The sequence below is a fragment of the Phoenix dactylifera genome, chromosome 3 (genome assembly GCF_051530095.1).
Source record: "Phoenix dactylifera cultivar Ajwa chromosome 3, Ajwa_hap1_PhDact_Kaust_v1.1, whole genome shotgun sequence".
NCBI lineage: Eukaryota > Viridiplantae > Streptophyta > Magnoliopsida > Arecales > Arecaceae > Phoenix > Phoenix dactylifera.
The window spans coordinates 29841031-29854601 of record NC_143192.1 but is presented as its reverse complement, the minus strand read 5'-3'; the positions used below and the strand labels follow the sequence as shown (position 1 = coordinate 29854601).

The following is a 13571-nucleotide window of genomic DNA, read 5'->3' as shown; positions in this document are numbered from 1 at the left end:
TCTCCGGAGTCGACTCGAATTCCACTGGAGTCGACTCGAAGACTGTTCTTTTGAATTTTTCTTTTGATTTTGCTCCTCCAATTTGAATCCTTTGAACTTTAAACTTGGGCCAATAAATTGTAGCTTTCTTCCAACTTGAGAGCTTTGGAGGCCTTCTTGTGTTCTCCCAACTTGCTATGTTCCTTGCAAAATAAATATCTTTCTCCTTGCAACATAAACATTAGTATCTATACTTCAAGATTTTGTGATCATCAAAATCAATCTATGAATCAATCTTTGGGTCATCAATCTCCCCCTTTTTGATGATGACAAAACTTGGAGTATATGCAATATAAAAGATATTGATTTCTAGAAGTAATACATAGCTAAGTTGCATGAAGTGGAAAACATATATATTTAAAAACATACTTCATGATAATGCTTTAGATTTAATCAGCTTAACACAATCAACATATTTAAATTTTAAGTATATAGCATATACTTAGATAGTTCTCCCCCTTTTTGACAACATCAAAAAGATAGTGAAACATTAAGTACAAAGATCAGAGCAAAACACATCGAGTGTGAATTCAAGAGGTTTTTAAATTTGATACGACAGATAGTTTTCTAATCAAGTGTAGATGGAATCTTCCTTAGGTTAATTCAAGAAGTACCACAAATGATATTCAAGGAAAAATATGAGTGGAAATCTAACCTCTCTTCACTAAGTATGAAAGCTTGTTCATTTAAGACCTTTTGCCCAATCTATTAAGTATTTTATCAACATGAGAATAAAAGACATCTTAGAAGTAATATGCAATATATTTGGAAAAGATCAAAACTTATATATTTGGAAAAACATATCATCATGTTGGATCATTAATTCTTAATGACTTCAAAGTTCTTTTATGATAATAAGAGCATTGGGGCACAAATACCAAAATATGAATTCATGCAATTTTTGATACATCTTAGAGCTCTTTTAAAGACTTTCTTTTATTCCTTTAGAAAGTAAGCACAATTTGATACATAAAATAATGAATTGGCACAAAATAGAAGTTCTAAAGAGTAAGCCAATTAAAACTCATTAGTGAGGTTCAAAATAGATTTTCTAAGAGATACTCAAGAAAATTTAATACATTGTTCTCCTCCTGTTTTATTAAATTAGAGGCTCTTAAGATTTGTAATTTGGTTCATGAGTGATGCATAAGATATACTAACCAAATAACACGCCTCAAGGTGTATCATAAAGATTTTCAGATTTAAATTTCAGATGATACATATTGGAGAGTATTAGGATCACTTTTCATTTAGTATTCTTTCCCTCTCCTATAGATTTATGTAATTAAGTTCCATAAGACCTCTCCTTCTGAAATTTTCTTTCTCCCCCTCAATTGATCATTCCATTTAAGAGTTTAGAATCCTAAGATAATGTTCAATAAGATTGTCAATCTCAAAAATATATTTCAGCTTATTTTTATAAGACTCAAGGTTTGAGATAAGACAACCTTTATAGAACTCATCTCAAGGAAATTAAAGCATGTCTTGCAATATAAGGAGGTTCATCAAAATCAATCCATAAAATTCAAAGTATGCATCAAAATAAAGTGTCTTTGGGATAGGATACTGAATATCTAAAGCTCCCCCTCAGAAGATGCATTCTTCTTTAATCATTTTAATTGTTGAATTTCAGATTTTTGGTGATAAACGTGAATAACACTGAAATTCTGTAATATCAAGAATGTAGAGTGATCTAGAATTATTCAGAATTTATAGTAATCACTCTTTCTAATCCTTTAAGAACAAGTTATGCTTTCTCCTAATCTTAGAGAAAATGTATAAAAGTATTAATCAGAAAATGATTCAATTGAAGCTCAATTTCTTTCAAAAGTATTTACATTTTCTTTCTTTTAGAGTCATTTGAGTGAACTGAAATATTTCTAGTTTTAAGATCATTCACTCTATTGATGGAAGTCTTTAATAATGTAGGGGAGAAAAAACATATAGATGATCATTGAGGTATATATATTTATAGAACTCAATTTCTTAATCATATTTTTTTTGCAATGTATACATGAAACACAATAAATCTTTTTAATATCAAAATAAAATCATATATTTAGAAATTTTTGTTTGCAATCAAGATCATCGAAAGACACATCATTTGAACCAATATTGGTATATTTTGAAGATAAGAAATGATATGTTTCGGATGCGTATCGGAGCAATCACCAAAGGCATCAAAATTAATTCTGTTTTTCCTAAAGTAAGACTTTATTTAAAAAATCACATTTAGTTTAAGCTTTTATACAAAATCAGATTCTGAATTTCATAAAGATTTTCAAAAGAGGCTTTCAAAGTCATAATTTGAGATATGGATCTTCCACATTGTAGCTTATCTTAAATCATTACGTTTGAAAACACATATTTCAAACATGTAAGAGCATATTCAGAGTATTTGTATTTATGTTGAGTTTTGGTATGAGTTAGAACATTATATACCAAAGTTAATCAAGTTGAAGGATAAAAACAACTCAATTCATTTTGCCTAAATAGAGATATCCTTCTCTTCTCCTTTTTTTACAAATTTATTTAACTTTCAGATTTTAACGATGATTCTGAATAACAAATCTGAATTTTCTTTTCAATAAAACCAAACAAAAGATGTTATGTAGCATTTCAAACATTCAATCAAATTGTCCAAGCATGAAGCATTACAAAATATTGAGAATCCATAATTTAAAGCATCATGCCACATGCAAAATATATTATGTGTTAAGTCATGCATTAGAATATTAAGAATAAGCATGTCAAGGATCAAAATCAATTCTTTTCAAATAAACTCCCCCTATTTAAATACAATTTGGCACTGATTTCATCCTTAAAGTGTGTTTCCATGTGACTAAAAATTTGAATTGATTCTTTCTTGTATATTATCATTTATTTTGTCTCTCATTTTTACTTTCTTATGCACTATACTCTATTTGCTCCCTATCCGGTGGAGTTGGGAAGGGGCACGAGGTACTACCACTAGCCTCCCTCTTGTGCCGTCCCTAATATGCCCTACACCGAATAGTTGGGTCAAATAGTGCCGGGTACTACCACTAGCCTCCCCATTGGCACCATCCCTATGATGAACAATATAGAAAGGTTAAAATGTTTACTTCAAACTCTCCCTGTTTAAGTGTAATTAATTATGGATTTTATCCCTTCCAAAAGAATGCTCACACAAGTCTCACAAATGTGCCGAATATATTATGCTTGTTTTGCTTTTCCTTAAGATTGAAGTATTTGCCTTTACTTAGATTTTACTTCTCTTGAATAATATCCATTTTCTTTTCTTTATCTCTCTCTCTTTTGTTATTCTCAAGTAATTTACATGAAAGAGCAGAATAAAGAAATAATCTTATGTATCATATATATGTATATCATGCAAACAACATTTTCATTATGCTCAAGGATTCATAACTTCTCACAAGTTATTTTACATCAAAATTTTAAGCATATACTTGTGTATTTCATGGTTATGATATAGGCAAAGAAATAATTTAGTTTGGGCAAACCATGAAACAGTTTCTAAAAGTATAAGTCAGTCAATACACATATAGACATGATATCAAAAATTAATAATTAAAGAATTTAATCATGTCAAAATAAGATTTAAAGTTATTGACTTTGCTAAGCTAATTTATGAGAGAGATATCTAGAATTACTTATTCATTATATATTCTTCAAGCCAAACTAGATTTCTTATGTGTGAACTTTTGGCTGAAGGAGATCCTCTCTCTTGTTTGCATGTGAAAGTTATTTGTATCTTATGTGGAGGTGTCCTTCAAGCTGAAATCTCTCATTTTTCTTTCTTGAAGGAAGGTCATTAGTTTCTTTAAGATACAAAGCATTCATCCAACATATATATAATTTTTTAATTAGATGACTCAATATAAGATATGACAATAGTTGCATGTTGAGTCACTTTACTCAAGAGATTGCCTAAATATTAGCAAGCACATATCACTTGAACTAAAGAGATAGAAAGATAGTTCAAGCATGTGAGGCAATAGATAGATTTATCAAGATCAAATCAATTTAGTTTAGATTCTATTTGCTTAAGATAATTATCAGTAAGATATGTTAACTAAGTTTTAATCAATTTATCTTAACCGTTTGTTTCTATCAAAATTCAGATTATGATTTATTGGTTATTAATAAAATATGATTCATTAAAATTAGATTGAAGTCTTGCACACGGTCACATAATGAGCGTACAATCTGGTCTACTAGCTGTATGATAAAATAATTATTCTATCATGCTTCAATACAGCTTTAACACAATAGATCTACTTTGCTCATCTTTTTCGAATTCTACAAGATGGGGTCATAGATATACCTTCTTCATGCCAATCTTCTATGAGAGTTTTCTTGTGGACTAACGTTGGTCAATGAAGATCCCCTTTCCTGTTTGTCTTAATTTGGAGTTTGAGAGAAGATGTTAATTCATTCATCATATTTCAAACTCACTTTACAATATAACTCTTCATTAGTAGAACCAAAATGATGTCATCAATGCATACTTTGAGCAAATAAGATATCACAAATTCATCCTTTTTGATGCATAGATTTATCACTATTACTTTCTATCAAAAAGGTTGCTTAAGCTTTTATATATCATGCTTTTGATGCTTGTTCCAAATCACATATTGCTTTATCATATATGTAATGTGTATTTTTAAATATGGTGGTTATTTTTCATAGATCTCCTTTTTAATGAAGTAACCACATAGGAGTGAATTCTACACATTCATTTGACAGAATATAAAGCTCATGAAGCAAGCACATGATAATGATGATCTTTACTTCTAATCATGCAAGAATCTTTATCAAGATCTATTTCATCTTTTCTTGATTTAATCTTTTAGTAGTCATCAATTTTTCTTCATTAAGTGCATTTCTGAAAAGACTCAATTTTGTTATACTTATTAACAAGTTTTCAGATTATTATATGTAAAAGATTAACCATATACATATATAATTTGATCTTAGTATCTTGATAATAAATCATTAGTCTCATAAAGAATAAAATGACTTGATATTTCTGCAACTAAAATCTTTTCATTGAATATTCTATATGCATTGCTTGATGAATGATATCCAAGGATAGACATATCTCTATCAGATTTGGCATTATTTTCATAAGAACATATCAAGCATAACATGTACGACTGAAAAAATATGAAAGATATGCAATGGTTCATTTTCAATTTTTCAGAAGATCAAAAGGAGTTTTCATCAAAAATAGATTTAATAGAAACCATTTGTATGACAAGCAGTGATGATAGCTTTTAAAAATCATTTGAGTAGATAACTATCATACACAATTGTCTTTTTCATTTCTTCAACAATTCTATTAACCCTATTTTACTTATGATATCCTTGGAGCTGAAATAATCGAATTTAATATTGTTTTCTGTATAACCTTTATCAGGATTTTGGTTTTCAACACTGTGCCATGATCTTCACAGTTTGGAAACCTTTTTCATTTGAAACACTTTTACAAGATTTTAGCAAATACAGAAAAACACTTCAGTTTTATTTGCCAAGAACAAATCCAATGTAAGCTTTTGAAAACTTAGAGATGGAAACAACATCTTTAGATTTAGAAATAATTTTTGTTTGTTTTCTTAGTTAGCTTGCATAGCAAAACTTTGACCTTTAAGAAGATAATCTAAGTAAGCCTATGGCAAGGTCTTTTGAGATTAAGTACATACTAGCATGAGCTGATTTCAAATGCCAAAGACGGTTTCTTTAATCTTGGTATTCATAGTGCATATATTCAAAAGCACACCAAGTACACATTATCATATCTATGATCAATAAACAATAATGCCAAGGATAGAAACTCTCAATCAAGCATATAGAGAATTCATAGAGTTATTCTTAATAAATTGATTAATCATTTAGCAACTTATCCAATAGTGAGTAAAGTATACTATAAAATGAAGTGATTTGATTATATTTCCAAAAGTATTTTCTGTATCACAATATTGATCAATACATGCAGATGCAAATATTACTGATTTCATTATTATTATTATTTTATTTAAAATTACTTTTCATAAGTATATTTTAAGTTTCATTTTTGACATGTGTCTAGAGCACCCATTTGTATGAAAGTTCTATTTGTTCCATGGGTATCTTGACACACCTATGTCTGCATCCTCATAATTTCATTTTGGGTACCCAAGCTTGCTTGGGTCCTTGAGAGTTAGGACATATGGTTCCTTTTGGAATCCAAATCTGTTTAATAGTAATAACTTTACTATTTGATTTAATTGTTTTAGAACGATAGGTAAAGTTGTTATGCCCATTCTTTTCATGTTTGAAATAAGTTATCTTATTTAATGGTTTGCTTGGTGAATTGATAACCTTTTTCTCTAGAGATTTATGGCTAAGTGAAGGAGTCAAGCTAAATTTTGATTTATCAAAATCAGCATGTTGGCTTTCAAACATCTTTTTTAATCTTTCTGAACTTACAGTGAATTTGTTAATAAAACATCTTAATTGGTTAATTTCTTCGCTTAAGTTTTGATTTTCTTTAATTAAATTTTGATTTTTCTGAATCAATTGTTCTAAATTTAACCTTAAGCTTTTATTTTCAGAATCTTGTATTTCATCATTAGAATTTTTTTCTTTTGAAATTTTCAGATTTAGTTTCTTAAGATTTTTATTCTTCACAGCTAATTTTCTACATTCACTATACAAATCATGAAAAGCATTTAATAATTCATCATAAGAGAATTCTTCTTGAAAATCATTTGAGGTAAGAGTAGATTCAGTCTTTACCTTGTCTTCTTGTGCCATAAAGCACACGTTAGTTACCTCTTGTAGTTCCTTGGAGCTAATATCATCATTGTTGCTCCTAACTTTTATTTTCTTGCTAGACTCTTTCTTGGTCAAGGCTTTCTTCCTTTTTATCTCTTTCTTCCTTTCTTCTTGCTTCCTCTTCTTCTTTGTCTTTAGGAAGCTGATTTGCCTCAGAGTCGACTCGGACCTTATTGGAGTCGACTCGGTTAACTTGAGGGTTGACTCTGGAATACTTGGAGTCGACTCGACTGAGGTGGGAGATTCAACACCTTTTTCTGCAGTCTCATTGTTAGTAGGTAATTGAAGCACATGTGAGCTAGTCTGAGATTTATCATAAATATTTTCTAAAGTATCCCAGATCTCCTTAGCAGATAAGCATGCAGAAATTTCATTAAACTTTGTTTCTTGAATAGCACAATATAATATGTTCATAGCATTAGCATTCAATTGTGCTAAGTCCTTTTCATTAAAAGTTTGAGAGAGTGTGTGAAGGTCATTTATTATGAATTTCCATAAATAATAGTTTTGTGATTGAATAAAAATGCGCATGCGTATTTTCCAATGTGGGTAGTTTATACCATTAAACAGTGGAGGTGTATCAATTGATTGTCCTTCTCCTAGAAAACTATCTATTTGAGTTGTCATGATCTTTGGCTCTAGTCGGTTAAGACTACAAATAATATTTGAGCACCCGCTCTGATACCACATGTTGCCCAGTAGATACAACCCAAGAGGGGGGGGTGAATTGGGTCTTTTAAAACTTTTATGCTACTTCTAAAACTTTATGATTAACTATGCTAAGTTGTATAGATGCACAGTGAAAGTTAAACTTAGCAAGGGTTTGATGTATAGACTTCGACTTGATTAAATATGCTTGCAACTAAAGGATGTGCGGATAAGAATTAAGCAAGCAATTTATCTAAGTAAGTAAGTGTGTTAGTTAGACAATAACTAGAGGCATTACAAACACAAAGGACATATAGTGGTTCGGTGCACCCCAGCACCTACATCCACTCCCCAAGACCTCTTGGGAATTTCACTATAATCCTACCGATTACAGCCGGTTGTTTTACAAGCTCACAACCCAACTTGTTGTTTTACGAGCGCACAACGAACTCGGTCGGTTTTCCCAGGCTCACCGACTAGAACCTCCCCGATTGTTTTCCCGGGATCACAATCAAACCCTTACACGTTGGTTTTACCCTCGGCTCACCAACAAACCTATCTCCGTTGGTTTTCCCCTTTGGCTCACCAACAAACCTATCTCCGTTGGTTTTCCCTTTGGCTCACCAACAAACCTTTAACCCCTTGATTCAATCCCTTGATTGAATCAAGTTACAAGATATTAAAACAAAGAATAAAAACAAATCAAAGCTTCTTAAACAAGCAGATATGACAATATAAACAAATAGAGTAAAGAGAAGCCCTCAAACGAGTTTTGAAGATGGAGGAGCTCGGCTTCTTCTTTACTTGATCCTCCTCAGATTTGGCATGAAGTAGAGGATCCCCGAGGCAGCACGCGGATGGAGAGGAAGCTTTCGGATTCACTTGGATGCTCTTCTTCTCTCTATTTCGTTTTGGATGGCCCTTTTGTGCTTGTGGGAGATTTCCTTTGTAATCTCTTTGAGATCTCTTTCCTAGATGATCTCTCCCACTTCCATACCTTCTCCCCTGGCTCTCCTCTTGTTTTTATAGCTTTAGATGGCGTGGAAACAAGAATCTAGCCGTTAGAGACAAAAATAGAGCCGTTGGACACAGTCTGCACCTCCTGACAATATTACCGTTGGGATCGGAGTCGACTCGCGCGATCAGGAGTCGACTCGCCTATTGCAGGAGTCGGCTCGTACTTTACTGGAGACGACTCGGCCACTGTAGTCCGTGGATCCAATTTTGAATTTGATCCACTCGAGTCGACTCGACTGTCCTGGGAGTCGACTCGAATCTCAGAGCCCGAACTCCCGATCCTCTGTCTTTTGGCTCGTCCAGTCTTGGAGTCGACTCGAACTTCCTCGGAGTCGACTCGGCTCTCAGTTTCCAAAACTTGGTCTTCTGCCTTTTGATGTGAAGCTGTCTTGGAGTCGACTCGAGCTGTCTGGGAGTCGACTCGAATCTCAGAGGCAGTAACTTGGTCTTCTGTCTGTTGATGGTCGCGGAGTCTCGGAGTCGACTCGTGCAATGCGGGAGTCGACTCGAATCTCAGAGTCCCAAAAATGCTCTCTGACTTTTTCTTTGTGTTCCGCTTAGAGTCGACTCATGCTTTCTTTGGAGTCGACTTGCCAACCATTGGAGTCGACTCGCGTGCCACTGGAGTCGACTCGAATCTCAGACCCGAAAACTACTCTCTGACTTTTCTGCCTGTGACTCCTAGGAGTCGACTCATACTTCTCCGGAGTCGACTCATACTTCTCCGGAGTCGACTCGAATTCCACTGGAGTCGACTCGAAGACTGTTCTTTTGAATTTTTCTTTTGATTTTGCTCCTCCAATTTGAATCCTTTGAACTTTAAACTTGGGCCAATAAATTGTAGCTTTCTTCCAACTTGAGAGCTTTGGAGGCCTTCTTGTGTTCTCCCAACTTGCTATGTTCCTTGCAAAATAAATATCTTTCTCCTTGCAACATAAACATTAGTATCTATACTTCAAGATTTTGTGATCATCAAAATCAATCTATGAATCAATCTTTGGGTCATCACGTGTGACCCTATGATAAGTGCTTAATAATTTATAGTCTAGTGATCTTTCCATGGCACTTATCAATGTTCTTAAACTGATATATATGTATTTTACCATAAAATTGAATAATCGTTGAAATAAATTTGCAATATGGTGAAAAGAAATAATAATAATTCTTTTCTCAAACCAGATTCTGAACTTGTCTCTCTCTTGGTTGCAATCTTTCATGAAAACTACAGAAAAATATATAAGGAGATTGTGTTGACCCGGCTAAGGTTATAATTAAATGGATTTTGGTCCTGATTAGATTGAAAGTTATAATTGTATGGAAAATATTTGATTAACCCTTTTATTAAGTCACGGTCTTATTTATTTTATTTGGTCGAGTTCGGTCTGAAGCAGTTTAGCAAGAATTAAAATTAAACGATATTAGGCTCAAGAGTAAGTTCAAGCAAATCAACGACCATGACCCACCTCAAACCCAAAGTCAATTCCCAACCAATTCCTTACCTGCCTTCATATAAAATTTATAAATTTAAAACAAAAAAAGAAAAAAAATAATGAATATAATAAAATAAATAAAAATAATTTCGGAAAGAATCACTGGATTCACTGTTCATATGAACAGTGTCCCGTGAAAACACTGTTCCTATGAACAGTGTTACAAAAGAAAATATATATAATAAAATAATAAATATAATAATAATAATAATAAAACTATGTCATTGTTTATCTCCTTCCTCCCGCTGTCTATCCTTCCCAGCTTTCCAACCGCGTGCCCACCGCGTTCATGCCATCTCCTCTTTCGGATTTCCAGCTCCTCCGCCATCAACCACGTGTGGCATCTCCTCTTCCGGATTTCCAGCTCCACGCCGTGACCAGCGCCTCCGCACGGCTGCCATTCCGAACATCCGAGACAGCATCGCGTCCCAGCGTATCACGCCATGGATCCAGCCACTTTCTTCTTCCGCTCCCCCCAGCATCCTGTTTCTCCGCCATCAGCCGGTGCAGCCTCTCTTCCCAGCTCCTCCGCCATCAAATCTCTGTGATTCAGCCTTCTCCGCGATCATCGTCTGCCCAGCCATCCGTGATCGGCTTGTCTAGCTCCTTCCGTCGATCCCGCGGCCATCTCACCTTATCCCGTCTGCACGTCAACCTCCCATCGATCCAGCGGCCAGCTCCATTGATCCGGCCATCTGCATTCAACCCGGCACTCCACGGATCATGCTTTCCTCCCGAGATCTAGCCATTCGCCATTTTCGTCCGCGAGCTGCCCTCCAGCATCACGCCCCGAAATCAGCCGCCCGTGATCTCTTCTCCCTTTCCGAATGAGCACACTGGACGACTATAAAAGCAGGAGGGCGTTCGGTGGCAAAGGGAGGCGACGGTGGGAAGAACAGAGGAGGCTCTGTTCGGGAGAGAAGTAAAGAAAAGAAAAGGAGGGGGGAAAGAGAATATTTTGTGATATTTTGGGAATAATGGGAGGTGAAGGCTTTTATTTGAAGATGGGAGGTCGTCTGGAAGCCATGCTCGGCTAAACATCTAGTCTAGGGCTGGATGAAGCCCTAGCAATGTATCAGGGCATTGTAGTTCTTATTTTCTTTATTATTTTGGAGCTTATTTAAATTCTTATCATCAATGAAAATTTTTTTTATGATGTTTAAACTTTGAGCATGCTTTTTACGATTTATGTTTGCTGAAGTAGTCTAAGATGATCTATGCATAGGAAGATGAGGTGTTCTGCACTTTAGGTTAGTATAATTAGGTAGACACTTCATGCTATACCTAAGATGGATCTTCCTAAAACTCTTTATGCTTTCATTTTAAAAGGCTTGTAGCCAATTTGCATGCCTCTCCAAAAGATAAAAAAATTAAGAACACAGATCCTGATGCAATGCTATGCGGTGGACTCCAAACCCTAGATCCATTTACTTTGATAAATTCTAATTCATACTCATAGTTTAATTTAGTTAATTTGAGTTAGCAAATTCTTCTTTTTTATTTATTTTTAAAAGAAAAATAACTTATTCTTCAATCCCTGTGGACCGACACCCGTAATCACTATCCTGCAGGATACGTGCTATTGCGTGGTTTATTTTCAAAATTGAAAGAACCGATCAATTTTTGGCGCCGTTGCCGGGGATTGCTAGCATAGTTATTTTTTCTATCATTAAAAAAAATTTAATTAATTAAAAAAACTTTCAAAAATATATATATATATATATCTAAAATAAAATTAAAAAATTATTTTCTATTATTGTTACTTTTCTTATCTCCTTTTTTCTCTTCTAGTATTTTTTTTTAATTTTTCTTTTGGTCTTATTTGATCAGGAATCGAAGGAAAAATCTGGGATGATCAAAAGGAGAATAACTGGAAAAGGAATGCTGTAAAGGTTTGCCTAAAAAAATTTAAATTGCTGGAAAAATTTTCTTTGGTAACCTCTAAACTTTTCTTATTTAAATTAATTATTAGCTTGAAATTTTGTGGTGATTGTTTAATTTTAATTTCAGCAAAATTGTGAATGCATGCTTGATACACATTCACCAATCAATCTGCACTTAGTAAGGGCAATCACCCCAACAAGATAAGAGCTGGATTTCATCACCGGACTCTTGCCCAACTTAGGTGAACTCAATCTCACATAGTGTCACTTTAATTAAAATCAATTAGACGTTGGCTCCTAGGGACATTCGAGCTCAATAGGACGAAGATCACCGAAAGTTGCACCAATTTCGCTCTGTGGCTTAATTGATGTCTAGGCAAGCTTTGTCCCTATAAGGGAGACAGTTCATCTGTTCGAGGCAAGTGGGTTCTAAGTGGGACCTTTGCGAACGCATCGTGACCCCTCCACTTACCTGGGAGCTTACTTGGTCAACTCGGTTCATTAGAACGGATTGGAGGCTTAGGTGCCCTCTTCAAACCAGTTAGGAGCTGTCTAGTGATTTTAGGACAAATACAAGGATTTATGTGTTTTTCTTTTATTGCATGCTTGATTGATCAAGTACTAGTGTATGCAAGGAAGTCGTTTTAGAGTACGTGACCTATTACCTTTTGACCCTGAAATAGAACGGACCCTTAGAAATATTCGAGCTGAGATCAGAACAATAGAATCATCCCCACCTCTTGAGATGGCTGAAGAACAACCCAAACTCCTGAGGGAGTACTTTACTCCCACCATTTACACTTCCCCATTTTGCATTTGATTACCTGAAGTAGCAGCTGTACAATATGAAATAAAGTCTAGTGTGATCCAAATGCTCCCATCTTTTTATGGGCTCACCAATGAAGACCCATATAAACACCTAGATGAATTCCTTGAGATTTGCACCACTGTCAAGATTCAGAACTTCACTGATGATGCTCTGAAACTTAGATTATTCCCCTTCTCCCTTAAAGATAGAGCCAAACAATGGCTGAATTCTTTAGATGCCAACTCGATTCGTTCTTGGGATCAAATGCAACAAGAATTTCTTAAAAAATACTTTCCCATAGGAAGAACGAACCAGTTTAGACGTGCCATTACAAGCTTCTTCCAAACCGAGGGAGAAGAATTTCATGAAACTTGGGAGAGATTTCGGGACCTAATCCATAGATGCCCACATCATCAAATACCTAAGTGGCAGCTAGTGCAATGTTTCTATGACGGATTGACTGAACGAAACCGTCAGATGATCGATGCTACATGCGGGGGGGACTTTCATGCTTCGAAATGAGCATGAAGCATGGCAATTATTGGAAAATCTAAATGAAAACTCCCTCCACCATGCTTCATATTCTCGTCAAGCACCCCCAAATTCTCAAAGAAAAGGGACCATTTGTGAAATAAGTCATTCCATGGACCTGTCTAGCAAGGTAGATGCATTGTCCCATAAGATTGATCAATTGATGATAGGAGGATATATCGTTAGCTCTTCCCAAGCACAAGTGTGTGCTATCTATTCTAGCCCATCGCACCCTATTGATGAAGTGCCCCTCAGCACCCCAATTTTTCGAACTCATGCAAGAACACATCAATGCTGCCCAAACACAGCCCAGACCGGATAATGATCTATTTTCCA

General features: G+C 34.7%; 1 non-coding gene across 1 annotated transcript; it reads right to left on the bottom strand.

Moving 5' to 3' along the window:
* Positions 1–13017: 13017 nt before the first annotated feature.
* On the bottom strand, positions 13018–13123 carry LOC149768025 (small nucleolar RNA R71). The gene has a single exon (XR_016400094.1). It is a non-coding gene; the product is annotated as a small nucleolar RNA R71 (small nucleolar RNA).
* Positions 13124–13571: the final 448 nt, after the last annotated feature.